The sequence below is a fragment of the Phacochoerus africanus genome, chromosome 1 (genome assembly GCF_016906955.1).
Source record: "Phacochoerus africanus isolate WHEZ1 chromosome 1, ROS_Pafr_v1, whole genome shotgun sequence".
In the NCBI taxonomy this organism is placed as follows: domain Eukaryota; kingdom Metazoa; phylum Chordata; class Mammalia; order Artiodactyla; family Suidae; genus Phacochoerus; species Phacochoerus africanus.
In genome coordinates, this window is record NC_062544.1 from 165642625 (window position 1) to 165656774 (window position 14150).

Consider the following 14150-nt stretch of genomic DNA (forward strand, 5'->3'; position numbering starts at 1 on the left):
AGTTTAGTGTCTCAGAGCAGAGAGTTCTGGGTCAGTTAGATATGGATTCCATTCAACTCTTTTTCTTACAAGGTGTAAGACTCTGGGCAAATTATAGATCATTCTATGCTTCAGTTTCCTCATTGAAAATATCCAAATAATGATAGTATCAGCCTCAAATGCTTGTTTTAAGCATTAATTAATGATCAAAGAATGGATCTCACTTTATAAGTACTCAACCAAGAGTAGTTATTTTATTCATTTGTACCGTATTAAAAATTCCAAAGTATTTTTCTCCAGATGTCAACATATTTTCATGTAGTTTATAAATAAATTTTAGCAATAAGAGGAATAATCATTTTCTGTGTTAAAAAAGTTCTGTGGATACAGTACTTATGTACAAGTCATTTGCATGAAGCTACCATTTCAAAAAATATTTACAAAGATTCAGTCTTTATAATAGCACCCAGTTATTCTAATTTTGCATGTAATAATGAGCTGATGGCTACATTAGAGAGCCAGGTAGCTAAAAATATGGATTGATAAAGCAATAAAATGATTAATTACTTTATCACAGATCCAAGAATATGAATATCTACAATGATCAGAACTCTATAATAAAAATGAAATTCTTTCGCTTTTTAAATAATAAAGTGGTTTTTAAGAAATTTGCATGATCCTAAGAAGAAAGTTACTTGTTTAATTCTCAAGTTTTGATTTAAATGCTTAAATTAAGACATACTTTTAACAAAAAAAGTGATTGCCGTGATTGTTCAAAGTAGGTAATATTGAAAGGAAAATTAGACAAACTAAAATTTCAGTCAGTTTATCCTCCATATTTTGTTTAAAATATCTGAATCAATATTTGTTAGGTGCTATTATTTATTTGTGTTTTATAAATTAAAACCCAAAGATTAGACAGTTCTGCCAATTGTTCAAAATGAGAAAGTTAATAGGTGGAAGATCCAGGATATAAAAAATCGTATCTAAAGAATCTAAAACCTTGCTTAATTCATAAAGTCAAACTATATATTCATGGTGATTGTCTTGTTATTGATAAAGTATGATTTTTGTTCTGATGCATTTGTGGTACATAGGTGGTTATTTATTCCAAGTAAATTTTAGCAAAGTAAAATATTGATTTATATTGGTTGTGTACAATACTAAAACATAAACTTCAAAATCTGAGTAAACTAGATTAAATTGAGGCTGCTTATTTTGAGAATAATTTAAATGTTGTTGGATTTTTTTAAAAGCAATTAAAAACATCCTAAGCAAGGAGAAATAAAGTAAGTGAACATTAAGCTTAGCACTGTTCTTCCTAGCAACCAAGGTAAAAGAAGAAATAGCTGAATAATATCACCAACATTATCTGTTATGAGGAAATACAGCTTATTGAGAAAGAAATATAAAAAAGGATAAAAAAACATAATGCACCTACCATTGACCTTTAAGGGAACTTCCCTATCAGGCTGTATGTATAAGACATGCTATATACACTATCAAAGATGATAATTGGAACATTATATGTCCTTTTTCTAGGTCAACCAATTCTAAGCCTTAAGACAAAATGTTAGATCCTAGATCAGTGAAAGTATTTCTATGAAGAACCGATGAATAAAGTCCAGTTACTGAGCTTGCTGTCTGCCCTCTTAGAAAGATAGAATTTTTAAAAACCCATAGAAATAAATGGTAATAATGTCCCTTAGGTCAACCCTTTCAAATATCAATTGTCAAGCTTTGACAGCAGTTGTACCAGACCAAGTTCCAAGTAGAGAACTCTGGCAAGTAAGTGAAAGGTGTTCTGAGTTTTTGATTGAAAAGAATCCTCATACTCTGGAGACCTTGGATATAAGTTATAAAGTTCACATTTTGGAATAAAAGTTAAGCAGTATGACTAAATTCAATCAGTGTGCATTATTTCATGAAATAATTATTATTTGCATTGAAATGAAAAAGTCATTAAAATGATAAAAATCATTCTTACCAAATTAAATTTAGTGATTTAAAATTTAGAACTGCAGCTAAGAAGCCTTTTCTAAATATTTTTCTCAATATTTTCCAATTTGAAAACAAGGCCTATTTATTTGTTGGGTCTTTTGCTATGTCTGTGTTACCTCTAATATTTTCACACCTATATATTAATTCATAATATAATTTCATTGTTATATAAATAAATTTTATGAATCAAGTGCTTATGTTAAAAAGGCTCATTTTTTGATTTCCCTAAAGCCAAAATATTCATGCTATGTAAAAATAAGTAATTTTGTGTCATTAGGACACAAATCATTCTATTGTGGTGTTCAACATTTATTCTATCTTCAATTATTTTTGGTAAAATTTTCTTCATGGCTTTTATATTGTCTGATATATATTAAGTTCCATAATAAGTTACAATAAGTCATTTTTCTGGGGCTGCTTGTCTATGATTTCCTCTCTTCAATTCTACCGTTATATTGATCGGTTCAACTGAAATTTTCTAGGTAATATGGTGAAAAGCTCATATTCATTGATAAAGTGACAAATGTGGTAACACTGTTTTGCTGTAAAAGCATAGCTTATATACATTCTACCGATTAAAACTAGAGCATCATTAATTAGTATATAAGTAAAGATGGCTCCAGTCTTTAGTTTTGACATCCATTGCTGTTCATAGGGCTAGCTAGAGCTGATGGTAATCATTTTAAATCAATTTGAGGGTCTTCTACATGTGTAGGCATTATATTGAGCAATGCAAGAAATACAAAGATTCATATTACCCATTCATTCAGCAAATATTTATTTAGTTGCTACTGTATTCCAACTACTGTTCTAGGTATAAGGGATTCAGCAGTGAAATAAAATGACAAAAAGAGAAAGACGTGAAGAAAACAAAGATACATTAGTTACAACCTTCTCTTAAGGAAAGGAAGAGAGCAAAATATGTACATCTAGATAGTATGGACCAGAGCAGTTTCTGAAAACAATATAAAGAACTTGTTAAAAAGCAACATTCTTTGAAAGTTAAAAGCAAAAAATGGAGTTGATCTTTAGAATCTTATCTTAATCTTTAAAAGTACTGAATGCATATTTTTTAACCTAATAATCAGCAAATATCCTCTGGATAGAATAAGTAGAAAATAGCATCAGACCTGAAGTGACTATTCTCATTCTCTCATTGTAGAGTCCACAATACTTAATGTTCTTATAAACCACTTGAAACAGCCTTCAAATGATGCACTTGGGCAAGAACTAATCTCCGATGATCATTTTGAATGACGCCATCTTTGGAGAAATATTTCACAATGAGTACTGATTTAAATAGAAATTGTTTGATTAAAGAACTTTTTTTCCCCCTGTAAGGTACCTCTGAAAATTCTCCCATCCTTTAAAAGAATATTCTGATGACCTCCTCTGTATTTCCATAACAACAGATTAATAACACAGTGCGGTGTTTGCACATGTCAGTTTCTACCAGCGGAGGGCGTGCTGGAGGACAAGGATGGGACTTTGCTCGCTCTGTCTTTTTCCACATTTAGCCCCACACTAAGTAAGTGTACTTCAAACAAATGTTGAACTATTGAATTTTCATCCTAATAAAATGGGGCATTCTTGAGACTAGCATTGTATCAAATTCAAACAAAAAAAAAAAAAAAAACAAGGCTCGAAAAGCATTCAAATATCATGACTCTTTAGAGAAGTGTCTTTTGAGAAGGGAAGTAGTGAGAAAAAGGACTGACAGTACTCTGTATGCTTGCTCATCTCTTCCAAAGTCCCTCTTATCAATGCAGCTGATTATTTTTTGCTCCTTCCTTTTCCCTACACTTTACAAATTCCCAAAAAGATGCACAAGTGTGTAGACTATTTCTGTTTTCTTACCCTTGTGCCTTGGTAGATATTTCTCCCTCGATTTCACCCCATACCCTTTCTGCACCATCTTAGTCCCTTTTAGTTCACCACTATTTTTACAGTCTTCCCTCCTACGGGCAAAACTAGGTCCTATTAATGCTGGCCGTGGAACAAAAACACTCCTCCTTTTTAGGCAACTGGAAAGAACAGATCAGTGTAAACGTTCAGAGGTTTTTGTTTGTTTATTTGGTTTTTGTTGTTTTTATTCATTTCTGTCACAAGCTAAATACTTTTGTGTTGAAATGTATGCCTGTTAAAAACTTTTGAGGAGATCCCGTTGTGGCTCAGCAGATTAAGGACCTAACATAATGTCCATGAAGATGCAGGTTTGATCCCTGCCCCCATTTAGTGGGCTAAGGATCCTGCATTGCCACAAGGCACAGTGTAGGTCACAAATGCAGCTCTGATCAGGTGTGGCTGTGGCTGTGGCATAGGCCTCAGCTGCAGCTCTGCTTTGACACCTACCCTGGGAATTTCCATATGCCACAAATGCAGCCCTAAGAAGAAGAAGAAGGAAAAAACAACTTTTAGTAAATACAGTGATATCCAGCAACTTCAGATCTCTGTGCAGGAATACAGGCAGAGCCAGTGGTCTATCACATTACACTGTTGGAAGCAAAAGGTCCTGGAAATACTCAGTTACACAAAGAAAATTCAACAAACACGAACAGGTACACTGTAGCCAGTGTTGTAGTTATCCTGATAACTCTGGCAAGTACTTGAGAGAGACTAAAATCAAAATTGAATTAGCAGGGTGCTGCAAATTTAGGGATGGAGATGTCTCTTAGGGGCTGAATACATCTACTCCCCGGATTCTCAGCCTTCCCTTTTTAGCCAAGCGTGAGACATCCTGATTCCTTCAGTGGAAAACTCCTCTGGTGGAACTGCAGATCAGACGCACTTTCACTTTTTCATAATCTGGCATTTATCCGCTCCCTTATATTTTCTATATCCCCTACTCCACTGGATCCTTTCCATCAATACACACTTATATTTTAAAATTCCCTATCTTATTATTTTTTTAAAAAATTCTGTTCAATTCCACATTCACCCTATAATACTACTACTACCCCATTTCTCTGTTTTTCTTCACTTAGAAAAATGACTGAAAATTCTGACACCTTCTGTCACTCTTCTTGAAACCACTCATCCTTTAGTTTTCATGATAACATACACTTCGTGATTTTCTTCTTACCTCACTAGAATTGTCTTCTAATCCTCCCTGGCTGTTGCCTCTTCCTTGACTGTAAAGGCTGAAAAAAATCAGACCTTTATTCTGGGCCCATTTCTCTTGTCTGTCTCTCTGTACAATGAATATAGGTTATATCATCTATCTAATCCTATGCCTTTAAACAACATCATTGTGCAAAATGCTCCCTGAAATCCCAGAGTTGTATACCAGACTGCCTCCTTGCCATCATCACGCGATTGTCTAGATGGCATCTTGAACATGTGTTGGACAATACGGAGCTCTGGATTTTTTCTGTGAACTTGTTCTACCTTCTTCTATTCTATTTTAAAAAAGAACACAATTCTCGGGAGTTCACGTTGTGGCTCAGCAGATTACAAACCCAACTAGTATCCAAGAGGATGTGGATTCAATCCCTGGCCTCGCACTGTGAGTTAAGGATCCAGCATTGTGAGCTATGGTGTAGGTCACAGACACAGCTCAGATTCACGTTGTGTGGCTGTGGTACAGGCCAGCAGCTGCAGCTTTAATGGGAACCATAGCCTGGGAACCTCCATATGCTGCAGGTGAAGCCCTAAAAAGCAAAAACAAACAAACAAACAAACAAAAACAAAGGAGGGAGGAAGAGAGAGAACACAATTCTCTTCTCAGAAACATACCCCTAACTCACCTTGCTGCTCCAACCTTTGATTTCTTTGCAATATAATTTCCATACAGCCAACAAAGTAATATTTTCTAATGTAAATCAGATCATGTTACTTTATGCTCTAGAAATTCCAGTGGCTTCCTTTTAGAGTTAGAACAAAACCTAAACTCATTATCCTGGCTTATAAAGCTCTAAATGATCTACCCTTATTGACCTCTTTGCTTTGAAAGTCAAGCCTCTGACCTACCTTACCCAGCATACTTTTGTGAGTAGGGCTTTCTTTAGATTTTTTTTCAAAGTTGCTGATCTGAGTTCTGTTTAGGGATTTTGCACAAGCTGATTCCATCTGTATTTGGTTGTGCACTTGCCATCAGCCTCTACATGGAATAAAACATGAGCCACTGCAGCTCAGGGTGGAGGCCAGGAGTGAGCACTCGGTACTCAGGGAAAACTGGAAGAACAGGTCTTCAGATATTTTTAGCGGAAGATTTTATGAGCCCAATTCTTGTATCTCTCATGTCTAGAAAAACACTAAAATCTGTCAATGATGACTGATGTCTGTGACTAATAGTAACCTTCACGAGACCAGCAAAAAAACTCTGTAAAATGTGTGTATAGCTGCATGAACCTCCCCCTTCACCTTTATGACTTGTATCTATCTGGATAGTCCCCCTTTTCTCTTTGGGGCAGCTATCAGATAACTCTCTGAAATACTGCCCCTGGGGCTGTTGTTAGTGGGCAAAACAGAAGATGTCCTGGTCATCTTTGACAGCAACCACTCCCAAGGGTGGCCCAGTGAGCCCTGAGGGAACTCAGGGAAGAAACAAAGAAGACTGGCCCACAGCTGAGGTGCATATCAAAGGAGTGAGTCCAGTAAACCCAAAACTTTATGTCTTCCCATGGAAATGGGTTTTATGTACATCTGGTTATTTTTAAGTCTTTTGCTCCTACTGCCTTCCCTACATTGCAAAAAACTCATATATCCTAGCTCCTCCCCTTACTTCCTCAGAGTGGTTTCTCAGGGCTACCTGAAACGCTATCTCCCAGGCTTAAGTCCTAATTTCACCACAAATAAAACTTAATTCTCAACTTTCAGGTTAATTTTTTTAGTTGACATGGTCATATGAGCATTTTTTAAAATAAAAATATCAGTAGTAATGTTTAAATTATAAGCATTACCAGAAAGCCTCATGAATTTCAAATTCTGATCATGCTCATTTACTAAGCAAGTTTGACTCACATCTATACACAGGTCCTCAATATGACCTTCACATGGCTGGCTCCTCATTATTTATGTGCTGACTTAAATGTCACCTCTTTAGGTAACTGTAAGAAGTCACTCCGTCACTCTCTATTACATCGCCCTTTTCAATTTCTTTGTCTGTCACTCAGCACTAAAGGTGGAGATTGTGTCCCCCACCCCCCACCACTGGTTTATCATCTTTCTGTCTCTGCCAACTAGAATATATTCCTCATGTGAACAGAGACTTTGACCCTTTTGTTCTTTGTTTTGCTCTCAGGTCCTATGCCTGGCCCACTATTTCTCCTCAGGAAATAGTCATTGCATTTCTTATGCACCTAGTATAGTGCTTGACTCATATTTTAAATTTAACAATAGCTTCCAAGTGTTTATTTCTGAGTCCAATTTTGTGCCTTTTATAGTCTCATTGTAACCAACACTCAGGTATTTGGACTGTCTCTCCCCCCATTCTTTATTGCGAAAAGTAAAGCAATAGAGATGGTATACATAAGAGTTCCTTTAATAGAAATTAACAGAGAATTGTCAGGGAGGAAGAAACTTTCCTCTATGTTTTTAGGTTCTTCTGGCTTGTCTGAGTGCTAAATTGACATGAACCAGGTTAGAAGGAAAAAAATTAAAAGTTTGATTACATGTAAACATGAGAGAGTCCCAGGAAGACTAAGTAACTCACCAAAATGGCTGAAGTCACGATCTTAAATACCATCTTCAGCTGAAGGCAAATGAGGATGTTGGGGGTAGTGGTTTGGGACTTCAAAGTGGAGGAAGGCAAATTCACATGGAGATGGAAAAGCGAATGTTTGGTAAACCGATGTTGGCCAGGCCTTGCAGAGACAGTGGGACAGGGAAAAGAATTTTAACAGACTTGCTAGGTTCCTCCTTGTCTACACACCTAGTATATCCTCTAGTTATTGTGGTGATGGCCCCCTTCTTGGAACAGGTCCTCTATCTACATTCTTTTAGGCAGTTTGGAGGAAGGTCAAAGATTCTTTCTGAGTCTTCCAGGCCTTGAGTGTTTTCCACTTGCATACCGAAGAGACCCATTTGAGGTGGCAAATTTTGCTACCCTACAGAATTCTGTGGCATCTCTAGAAAAAAAGGAGCAAAAAAAAGAAAATTAAACTTTAGGCAATTTACATCTTAAAACAAAAAATATGGTCACTGCCCCTAGTTGGACACATAAAATACATACTATAAAGATTTTTTCCAATTATGTATTACTAAAAGGTAATAGGAAAAAAAAATGGGTGTGAGTAAAGATTCTAACTTCTCATGTGTAGAATGCCAGGTCCTCATGTCTTCAAAAGTATTCCCCTTTTCATCCCTATGTTGCTGAATCTCGTCCTCTGTCTACCAGTATTGAATAGAAATTTGGAGCGAGAGATTTGGGTGAAGGAGAAAGAAGTAGTTTTTAATTGCTTTGCCAGGCAAAGGGGAACCCAGCTGGCTAATGCCTTAAAGACTGTGCCTTCCTTTGGCTAAGAATTGCAGAGAGTTTTATAGTCTAAAAGGAGAACAATAGGATGGAAATCCTGTGAAATTGGATTGTTATGATCACAACTACAGATGTGATAAATTCATTTGAGTAATAAAAATAAATAAATAAATAAATAAATAAAAGGAGAACAATAGAGTCTCTGATAAGAATCAGGTTTGAGGCAAACATGTCTTCTTCTTTCTTTCAGGGTATCTTAGTCATCAAAGGTGGGGTCAGATTTCACCAGGATCCTGGTGGTTATCTTCTGAGTTATGGCATGTAGACATTTCCTAGAATAACAATACTTGTGGAAAGGGCATATTGATCAGATTACAACAAACTAGGAAAATTCCTGACAAACATCATGTGTTTATAATCTTTAACCCACAGGCAATTATGTGCTCAGGATGCCTAATCTTTAGCTTACAGATAATCATGTTTAGGGTGCAGTCAAACTAAGGAGAAGCTTATGGCACAAGGAAGGGCTCCAAGCTGTTCAGATTTAAAGTATTTATTTATAAAAGAAGCATAAGAAATATAACATTTTCTTAAGGTGTATAAGATGCTTACATCATTGTGTGTAGGAACCAGGGACATTTGAGGGGGAACCAGGACCCTATGCCAAGGCTCTACTATTGTTGCTTGACTGTTCCTCCCTTATCTTTGCATCCCCTCCCTTCCCTGATCAGCAGCTATCTGAACCTGCCCCTCAGAACTCAGGGAAGGCCATGCAGGCTGAATGAAGCCCATTTCCTAGAAATAAGAAATGGGGGACACAGAAAGGCTTTTGTCCCCAGGCGCCCCACTGGGCCCTGCTCCGTGTCACCTATGTTTCCTACTTCTTTCCACTTTCTAATTTTAATTTAGCATTACTTTCAAGAATCACAGAGTTCCCATCGTGGCGCAGCAGAAATAAATCCAACTAGGAACCATTAGGTTGCGGGTTCAATCCCTGGCCTCGCTTAGTGGGTTAAGGATCCGGCGTTGCCGTGGGCTGTGGTGTAGGTCACAGACACAGCTCCTATCTGGCATTGCTGTGGCTGTGGCGTAGGCCAGAGGCTACAGCTCCAACTAGACCCCTAGCCTGGGAACCTCTATATGCAGTGGGTCTCTGCATTATTCTCTCAATCCCACCCCATGGTGAAACACAGAAATGAGACAGTGGGCATTAGAGATGCAGGCCATCTCTCTAGGCAGGGGCATTGCATTGGGATCCTAGTGATGGCCTGGTCAGAATGGAAGGGAACCCCCTTAAAGTGACAGCGTCATGGGTCAAGAGTTACAGCTCTTGTTGGGGCACTTTCAGGGATCATCACCCAGTCTGCAGGAATGAAAACACTGCCTCTGTGTGTTGCCTTGGAGACAGCAATCAAGTGGAATCAAATTTGCTGGAATAGAAGTGTACACCAGATTTATTTAAAGTGAAAGTATGCTCTCAGAAAGGTAGTGATCCACCCTGGGATTGGGGACTGGCCCCCCTTTACAATTGGGTTTTTCTTATATTCCCATTCTGCAGACCTTAATGGGGACCTGGTTTTTCCCACGCAGGACTGGCTGCTCAGGCATAAGAGCTGAGTGTTGATTGGTCTCTATTTGGGACATATTTCATCTTCTGATTGGTCTCAGGCAGGATACCTCATCAGCATGACAGACAGTTTATAGGGAATTTCCCTGGAGAGTCCCTTGATGTTAAGCCTGCTAGGCCTGGTTGCTCAGGGTGGGGGGAAGGTGCATTACAATGAAACAAGTGGGACAATGATAAGGGTCAAGTAATTTTTGTCTTGGCCAGAGGCTTTGGGTTTAATGTCCTTGAAGGGGACTTGAAGCCTAGCAGTAGGAAATTTATAGATGACTTAGTTACTGTTAACTGCTTTCACTGCAAGTAATGGCTAAGTTATTTGCCTGAAATTACATTTCTTTGACAAACACAATGCTTTTCTTTGGTTATTTTTATTTGGGGTGTTTTGATTAAAGTGAGGAGAATATGAAAGAGAGGACTAAAACTCTTTCACTCACTTAGGTTTAGCACAGTACTCTTTTCTGTACTCTTAAGAGAGGGTTTTGTTTCTATGATTTTTTTTTTTTTAATTTAAAATTGGAGGTCAAAATAGCAACTTGCATGGAAAACTTGAATCAAATTTATGATAAATTATCTTTTTATCCCCCACGAATAACTAGCAGTAACTTCCTTCCTTCATCATGTAAGCTTTTTCTTATGAAATATCAGTGATTAATGTTTAAATTACTATAATCATCAGAAAGCCTAATGCATTTAAAATTCAAAGCTCATTTACTAAGCAAAATTGACTTACAAATTTGTTCCCCTTTTCATACCATTGTATATTAAATGTCAGCCAGCATTTAGTGAAATTGAAGTGCCAAGTGTCAAATGTCTGCAAAACAACTTACTAAGTAGTAAGTAGACCAGGTCAGTTTTCCTCACAAGGAAATGCATTTGACAGTCTTGCTAAAAGGTGACATTACAGCATGAAAGAGCAGAAAGATAAACCCTCATGAATATGCACAGAATATGGGTGACAAATGATTTTATGATATAGCCCATATGTGCAACAGTTTACTGAGTTTTAGACTCTTACCTTTTTACTGAGGATAGTTGAACAATAATCACGGCTGCAAAGAATGGTAGACCTTTATTTAGAGTTTTAAGAATTGTAGTTTAGGAGACACAGATTTGGGTAAAAAGCAAAAAAAGTATTCAGGGGAGAGAAAGAGTCAGGGGCTTATAAAAGCAAAAGCCATGAGTCAGTACTCTGACACGGGAAAAGAAATATTTGTCCTTAAGGAAGAGGCCATCATGAGTCGTTAAAGGACAAGTGTCTGATAAGTACCGAGGCAGAATAATAACTCAGGTAGTCAGTGTAGGAACATAGGCTTCGATGCATTCTTTGATATGGCTATTGATTAACATTTGTGGCTGAAGGGCTCCAGGGGGTAACATCCCCACAGGCCTTGTTTACTCTAGGGAGTGTACCTATACCCAGATGGACATGAATCTGTAATCCCCTGTGACTCAGTTTATGGGAAGAAAAGAGCAAAGAAACCATGAGACCTACAGGACACTTGCATCCCTGAGACCCAATTGGACAAGGACTGATATACGTAACTGGGCAAGGTCAATGGGAGAAAACCATATCTTTCTGGACCCATCATTGGTACCCCCCCCCCATGTTTAAGGGATATAAACCCCTATAGGACAATAGAGAAAGGGGGCTCTTCTCTCCACTCCCAGCAGCCCTGGGAACTATTTGCTTTCCTGTAGTAAAGACTTTGCTTGCATACAGTGGGGGGAAAATAAAAAAGAATTTGCTTGCTTACTGCCTATGTGTTCATGGAGTTCATTCTTCATCTGTGTGAACAAGAACCTGGATTTCAGTTACATCTTTCCGGTATCATTATCTTGAGTTTCTGGCAAATGATATAGATGCTTTCATTAGGGCAATAAGTGAGCCAAAGATTAGGTTCCATCCAGGCTGAGGCATGTACAAGTCATACTTCCTCAATGGTCTCTCAGCTCCATTTTTTTTTTCTGTTACTTTTTGTGGCTGCACCTATGGCTTATGGAATTTCCCAAGCTAGAGGTTGAATAGGAGCTGCAGCTACAGGCTTAGGCCACAATCACAGCAACAATGGATCAGAGCTATATTTGTGACCTGAGCCACAGCTTGTGGCAATGCCGATCCTTAAACCAATGAGCAAGGTCAGGGATAGAACCTGCATCCTCATGGACATTATGTTGGGTTCTTAACACAGTGAGCCACAAGGGGAACTCCTCAGCTCCATTTCAGAGAGTTCTCTTAGCAATACTAACTCTGTTTTGATTTTCCTTTCACAGGATGATTCCCTTAAAATATCACTTTGAGAGAAAAAGCTTTAAGTGAAGACACATTAGCCCTCAAAATAATGATAAAGGTGGGAGCTAAGTTCTAGGGTTGCATTTTTTTCTCAGTGTATATGTTCTAAAATATTCTAAGAAAAATCACAAAAAACTTATACTGAGAAAGAGTTTAGCATAAGATAGCTCTTTGTCATAAAGATAAGGGAAAAGTTGTTAGTTGGTCAAAGTTTCCTTTATACATGCTAAAATAATCACATTTAAATTGTCTTTTGTTTTAACATATGTACTTTAAAGGAGCATGTGCTGTTTTAAACATACAAATACATGAGTGGAGATAGTGCTCTGCAGAAACCAACTGCTCTGGTTTTAAGAACACTCAAATTTCCCCTGGCAAGATATGTGTGAATCAACATTTTCACTAAGAAGCAAATTTTGCTCTCTACAAGAAGGCTCCCACGTTGAGATGCCTTCTCTCCAAAGCTAAGTTGTCTTTTGATTAATTAATATTTCACTTTTAAGTGATGCTCCATTGTAGCCCCTCTTAGGATAATTGGGACATTGATCAGCATTATTTTATTGTATCGCAATAAAATATAGTAAAATGTTGGATTAGGTACATGAAATTTAGTCTTCTGTGATATATCTGATCATACTTTAGAGAAATTGGGTGGTTTTTTTTTCACATATTGTAAGTAAAATGATCTACTTAAAAACTTGATAGTTTGAAGATGTAAATTTCTAATAAAGCTATAGGGTCAGTGCTTACTATCATCAGTTAGGTTTGGATCAAAAAAAAAAAATCCATGCCTCAGCACATGTGCCTTTCACAGTGAACACGTGATTTATGAGCCTTGCCTCTGTATGGGGCTATGGCCATGGCCACTGACATCATGACACTGTGACTACATTTGACCATAGCATGTGCTCTGTGAAGTGCCTGCTCTTAGACTTTCAGGCCCTGCTGTCCAAGGCGATACTTTGTCTTCTCTTCAGGACTAGGTCCCATGCTTGGTTCTTATAGGGATTTTCTGTTACTTATGGTTGTCATTTCCCTATGGGAATTCTTTATTTACCAAGATTGTTGGTATTTGGAAACCAGGCACTCCAATGTGTACAGTTTAGAAACACAGTATTTCTGTGAGCCTCACCACTGTTCTGAAACAGTGACTAAGCACAGACACAGGATTTTTAAATAGCCTAGGACTTGGTATCAAAAGTTAGCATCATGTCACTTCTGACTCTGTGTGATGAACATCTTTCACACTGAATATGATAGTTTAGTTGTACCCTAGAACATAGGATGCAATACTTGGCTGCAAACCCCTCTTATAAAATTGAATTGAAATTTCACTTTGTTTCTGTTCATCTTATTTAAAATGTGCAAATGACCACTTCGTTAAAATGTATTATTTTCCCGTCTTTCTTGTTTATTGTAGTATCATAAATATGTAAATATGTTGACAGTGTTCTCCACCAGACTTGCCAACTGTTTAGAAATCTAATGCCATTTTTTTTTTATGGGCCACATGTGCAGCATATGGAAATTCCCAGAGTAGGGTTGAATCAGAGCTGTAGCTGCTGGACTACGGCCTCCACTATAGCTACAGCAATGCGGATCTGAGCTGCATCTGCAACCTACACCACAGCTCAAAGCAATGCCAGATCCTTGACCCACTGAACGCAGCCAAGGATCAAACCTGTGTCCTCGTGGATACTAGTCATATTCATTACTGCTGAGCCACAACAGAGGTAATGCCATCTTAATGTGATTTAAGTATAATCAGTGATTAGGCTTCCCTGCTTACTTTTTCATTTCTTTAATCAGAATACTTTGATATGCCCTTCCTTCTGCTTTTA